Below are 5,654 nucleotides of genomic sequence, written 5' to 3' on the forward strand. Positions count from 1 at the left end.
AGGGAGAAATGTATTGTGTGCAGAAAAATGCTGTTCCGTCAGGTTGTAAGTGTACATAGGTTTTGGACTTGTCCTCATTTGCCAAAAATATTGGACTGACATTCTTAGAACTTTTTCAACCTTATTTAGAATCACTTTAGATCCATGTCTGGTAATAGCACTAAAGATATAAATATTATTTTATCGTCTAATCAAAGACCAGTTACAGCATTCTCCGCTCTATTAGCAAGAAGAGGAATTCTGTTAAAATGGAAAGATGAGATCCCACAAGCACATCATCAATGGTTATTAGATATTATGTCCTTTTTTTTAAATCTGGAGAAAATTAGGCATAATGTCACGAAAATCAAGATTTCTTTTGATAAGACTTGGGCCCATTTATAGCTCACTTCCATAATTGGACAACTGAGGTGCGATGATGTGAATGTCACTCAGCGTGTTTGTTTGGATCCCCTGAGGGTGCTTGTTCGGATTGAACACTACACCTCATTTGAATTTTAACCTTGATTGCTGTGGGTTTGAATTTTATTTTGTTTTTTCTTACTTGTCTTTTATAATAATGTATGAACAACCATTTATTGGATTTAGAATTAAGTCTTATTGCTATTGTACCATATGTTATTTGTAAATCTGCAAAGGTTTCATTATAATTTTTTGTTTGTTTTTATGATAAAACTCAATAAAAATAATTTTAAATGTAAATATACAGTCAGATGATAATAAACTTGAACTTTCTGCCACCAATCCCTTCCAGCCTACTCTGTATAAAGTTTGTCCCAAACAAATCCTTTCAACTTCTCTCCCCCCACCCGCCCACCCCCATTTCAATTATTTGACATTTTTACCTTGAGAGAAATATCTTGACTGTGCAACCTATCATCATTTTGCAAATTTCAATCACTCAGCCCCCAGCACTTCAAAACCCAAGTTTGTCCAACCATTGCACCCTCCACTAATCCAGGCAGCACCTTAGTAAACCAGCTCTGTACCCTGTACAAAGCCTCCACATCTTTTGCTGCACTAAGTCGACCAGAATTACACACCAGTGCAGCCTCACCAAATTATTATATCGTATGGAAAATAACTAGCGAATATCTTGACCTCAGAGGACATCACAAGATTCTAGGACAGTATTTCTTAACCTTCATCTGGTCCATGGACCACTGGTGATCAATGGATTTATTGCAGATGGTCTGAGGAAAACCAGAGAAAAGAAATGTAACTGATAGAAGGTGAAATAAAAAAGTCTGCAGGCCCTGTGATTGGAGTGACAGCAACACCTGAGGATCTCAGCCATTCTCACAGCATCCATAGGAGGTAAAGATATATAACCGATGTTTTGTCCTGAGCCCTTCTTCAAGGTATGATGTAACTCACAACTGATATCTTGACTGATTATGTGGTGCTCGCTTCGGCAGCACATATACTAAAATTGGAATGATATAGAGAAGATTAGCATGGCCCCTGCACAAGGATGACACGCAAATTTGTGAAGCGTTCCATATTTTTTAATTTAAAAAAAATTAAATTAAAAAATAATAATAAAAATTAAAAAATATCCAAAAAAATGACTGATGATGTGTAAAACAAGGTTCCAAATTGAAAAATAAACAAAAATTCTCCAAGTTCTCCTTCCAAACCAGAGCAAAGATCTTGTTGGTGGATCTGAGAAGGGGCTTGTACAAACCCTGGGAGTCCATGGGTTTGTTGCAGGTGGCCTGCGTTGTCAGTGAATACTTCACGCATCTTGTCGGTGATTAAAGGTGGAGAGCCACTTGTCTTTGAAGAGAGCGCCAGGGATTAAATTCTTGAAAGGCCAGACCGTTAACCCGTATCTCAACCATGGCAGCTGCTAAATTTAAACTACAAATCCAATTTAGGTAAAGATGCCACTCTGAAACCGAATTGTGTTTCTTCCTATTTATCCAGGCTTTGGAAATCAGGCAACTGAATTTAAGTTTTTAGGTTTCAGTTTATTTGTCACGTTATAATTAGTGCAGTGAGTAGGGTTCACCAGTGAGAAGTTAACAGAATAGCTCTAGCATTCAGACTGTGGCGTCAAGTGGAAGAACACAATTTAGTCTAGAGCGCAGCCATTCTCAATGGAAGTAAAAGTTTTATCTTCCTTTCAGCTCATATAACATAAATACTTTGTATGTTTCTTTTTAATGTAGTCGGTAGGAGAGAAGAACAAAATAAATCAAATTTGACTGCTTCACAGAGAAAGGGGGCCCATAAACTTTCAGCAGAATCCCAGGGTGGGGGGTGGTAGGAAGCCAAGAAAAGATTGAGAGTGGCTGGTATATTTTTACCCAAAAAAAGTATCAGTTAGTACCAACGTAACAGCACTGTTATGCAGTTCATTCAGGAGCCTGATGACTGCAGGGACAAAACTGCTTTTAAGCCTCTTAGTGTAAGCTTTCACCCATTAGAGCCTTCCTCCCAATGGGAGGGGGGAGAAAAGAGTCCCTTCACTGTGTTGGCTGCCTTTCGTTGACTGTGGGAGGTGTCAATGGAGGGAAGGGAAGGGGGTAAATTTGTGACATGTTCATAGAGAGGAGGCATGATTGTGGAACGTCCATAATCTCAGGCAACACCAACATGTAGCTGCCACCTTAATTGTCGATGAAGATGACGGTGGTGGCATGTGTGTTGTTTGTTATGCAATTTGAAAGCCAGCCATATATGAACTCATGGATAGCCAGACAAGAAAAGAATGGCCATTGTGGGATTAGAACTCATGTCACCTCAGAAAAGGAAATCGCAACTTGCGTAGCCCAGATTGATTTGCGCACCCATTAGCATGTATTTATGGTCAACCTCAGTACAGGAAGGTTGTGGACGCTATAGAGTGGGCAGAGGAGATTTACAAGGATATTGCCCAGATTGGAGAGCATGCCTTATGAAAATATGTTGAGCGAATGACCTTTTCTCCTTGAAGCGACAGAGAATGGTTGGGGGGAAGGGGTGGGGGGGGGGGTGGTGACCTGATAGAGGTGTATAGGATGTTGAGAGGCATTGGTTATGTGGAAGGCCAGAGGGTTTTTCCCTGAGTTGATGGTGTTGCTTTAAAGTAAGCAGTGGGGGAATGTGAGAGGTACATTTTTTACACCAAGAGTGGTAGGGGCATGGAATGTGCTGACTGCAACGCTAGTGGAGACTGATACAATAGGATACTTCAAGAGACTCATGGAACTGAGGAAAATGGAGGGTTGTGCAGTAGGGAAAGTCTAGCTAGTAAGCAGAGTAGGTTATTATGTTGGCACAACACTGTGGGCTGAAAGGCCTGTTCTGTGCTACAGATTTTGCTGTTCTGATTGAGTTACTTAACTAGTCCCCTTTAGTAGCCTTGCAAGACAGCCAGCTCAGGGATAACTAGAAGCAGAAATTAAATGCCAGCCATTAACCAATTTAAAACAAAAATTACTCAAGTTCAAATTTCATAAAAAAACATTCTCATTAAGGAACAAAGTAGCTCAAAATGCCGCCCCATGCAAACTATGCTCTTTTCAATGAATATGGTGGTTCTCCATTTTCCTCTTCTCCAAGATGGGTTTGATTTTACAGGTTTTGGCTTCACATTTTCTTCGTCATTCCGGTTTTACGTTCAGTTTAAAATTTTCATAATTTTTTCTTGTTCACTATATTTTATTGTATTGTGTTTCAACCATGGCCTGCCAAAATATGGAAAGCTCAAATACCCTCATTCAGTAAATCTCCTGCACAGCGACTCAGGTTCGAATCCCGCGCTGTCTGTAAGGAGTTTGTACGCTCTCCCCGTATCTGCGTGGGATTCCTCTGTCGTGTATTTACCCCAAAGAATAGTCTCACATGATAGGAACTGTGGTCACTCTTTATTCTGTTCAAGGTGGCATCTAACTGAACATGCATATCAAATGTTAACTTATTACATAGAGAGGAGGCGTGATTGTGGAACGTCCATAATCTCAGGCAACACCAACAGATTTTAAAAGGGACAGACAGAGTAAATGTGGATAGGCTTTTTCAATTAAGAAAGGGGGAGATTCAAACTAGAGGACATGGTTTAAGATTGAAGGGGGAAAATTATAAGGGGAACATGAGGGGAAATTTCTTTACGCAGAGGGTGGTGGGGATGTGGAATGAGATTCCGGCAGACATGGTCGAGGCGGGATCATTGGTTACATTTAAGGAAAGACTGGATCATTACATGGATAGGAGGGGACTAGAGGTGTATGGACCGGGTGCTGGTCAGTGGGACTAGGAGGGTGGAGATTTGCTACGGCATGGACTAGTAGGGCCGAACTGGCCTGTTCTGTGCTGTAAGTGGTTATATGGTTATATGATTATATGGTTACATGCTCCCATACAATCTAGCCCAGTGGTTCTCAACCATTTTCTTTCCACTCATATACCACTTTAAATAATCCCTATGCCATTGGTGCTTTGTGATTAGTAAGGGATTTCTTAAGGTGGTATTTGAGTGTGTGGTAATGCGCTGAGTAGGTCACATCTCCAGAATGGAGGACCATCGCCTCCCCAAGATCGTGTTATATGGCGAGCTCTCCACTGGCCATCGTGACAGAGGTGCACCAAAGAAGAGGTACAAGGACTGCCTAAAGAAATCTCTTGGTGCCTGCTACATTGACCACCGCCAGTGGGCTGATATCACCTCAAACCGTGCATCTTGGCGCCTCACAGTTCGGCGGGCAGCAACCTCCTTTGAAGAAGACCGCAGAGCCCACCTCACTGACAAAAGGCAAAGGAGGAAAAACCCAGCACCCAACCCCAACCAACCAATTTTCCCCTGCAACCGCTGCAACCGTGTCTGCCTGTCCCGCATCGGACTTGTCAGCCACAAACGAGCCTGCAGCTGACGTGGACATTTACCCCTCCATAAATCTTCGTCCGCGAAGCCAAGCCAAAGAAGAATGCAACCACTGGACTGTTTGTGACTGCCTGCACCTGTCTCCATTCCTGCCTACCTACTGCAGAGGGCAACCCATTGTCCCTGCAAGGAGGAAACCTAGGAGACTGGCTCCACCTACTCCCTGCCAATCACTGCCCCCCCCCCCCATAAAGGCTCACGCCGCCCCCTGAGCAGGAGCAGAGCAGGCGGAGCCAGAAGGGATACAGGACGTGGTGTGGAAGTTTTAAGCAAATTAAAGCCAACAATCCAGCCTTTCATTTTTTAGTGCCTGTTTGATCGACTGCAGTGCACCACAGTGGGAAGGGAAGGTTGAGAATCACTGCTCCAAACCCAATTGTTCCTGAAATATTTTGCTTGAGAAAAATTGTCATTGGCCCATTTCCTTTGGAGTTATGAAACCGTGCACATAACGAGTCAATTAGGTACGATTAAAACAGTGGTTTTCAAACTTTTTCTTTCCACCTACATTCCACCTTAAGTAATCTCTTACTAATCACAGAGCACTTATGGTACTTAAGATTACTTACAGTGGTACATGAGTGGAAAGGAAAAGGTTGAGGACCACTGGTTTAACGTAAATATATTAACATTTGCGGACACTGCAGTGAAAGTTAAGCACCTCTGCAACTAATTATTTTGATCAGATGTACCAAATAATTTAATTTGAAAATGCACTAAACTGGGAAAACACAGAAAGTCTTTAGGTCAGAGCACATAATCTTTGAGATGAGCTGAAAGGTGTTTT

General features: G+C 42.0%; 1 non-coding gene across 1 annotated transcript; it reads left to right on the forward strand.

Moving 5' to 3' along the window:
* Positions 1-1,402: 1,402 nt before the first annotated feature.
* LOC138752092 (U6 spliceosomal RNA) lies at positions 1,403-1,509 on the forward strand. Its single transcript, XR_011350365.1, has one exon. It is a non-coding gene; the product is annotated as a U6 spliceosomal RNA (small nuclear RNA).
* The last annotated feature ends 4,145 nt before the right edge of the window (positions 1,510-5,654 follow it).

Source organism: Narcine bancroftii, chromosome 1 (assembly GCF_036971445.1).
Source record: "Narcine bancroftii isolate sNarBan1 chromosome 1, sNarBan1.hap1, whole genome shotgun sequence".
In the NCBI taxonomy this organism is placed as follows: Eukaryota; Metazoa; Chordata; class Chondrichthyes; order Torpediniformes; family Narcinidae; genus Narcine; species Narcine bancroftii.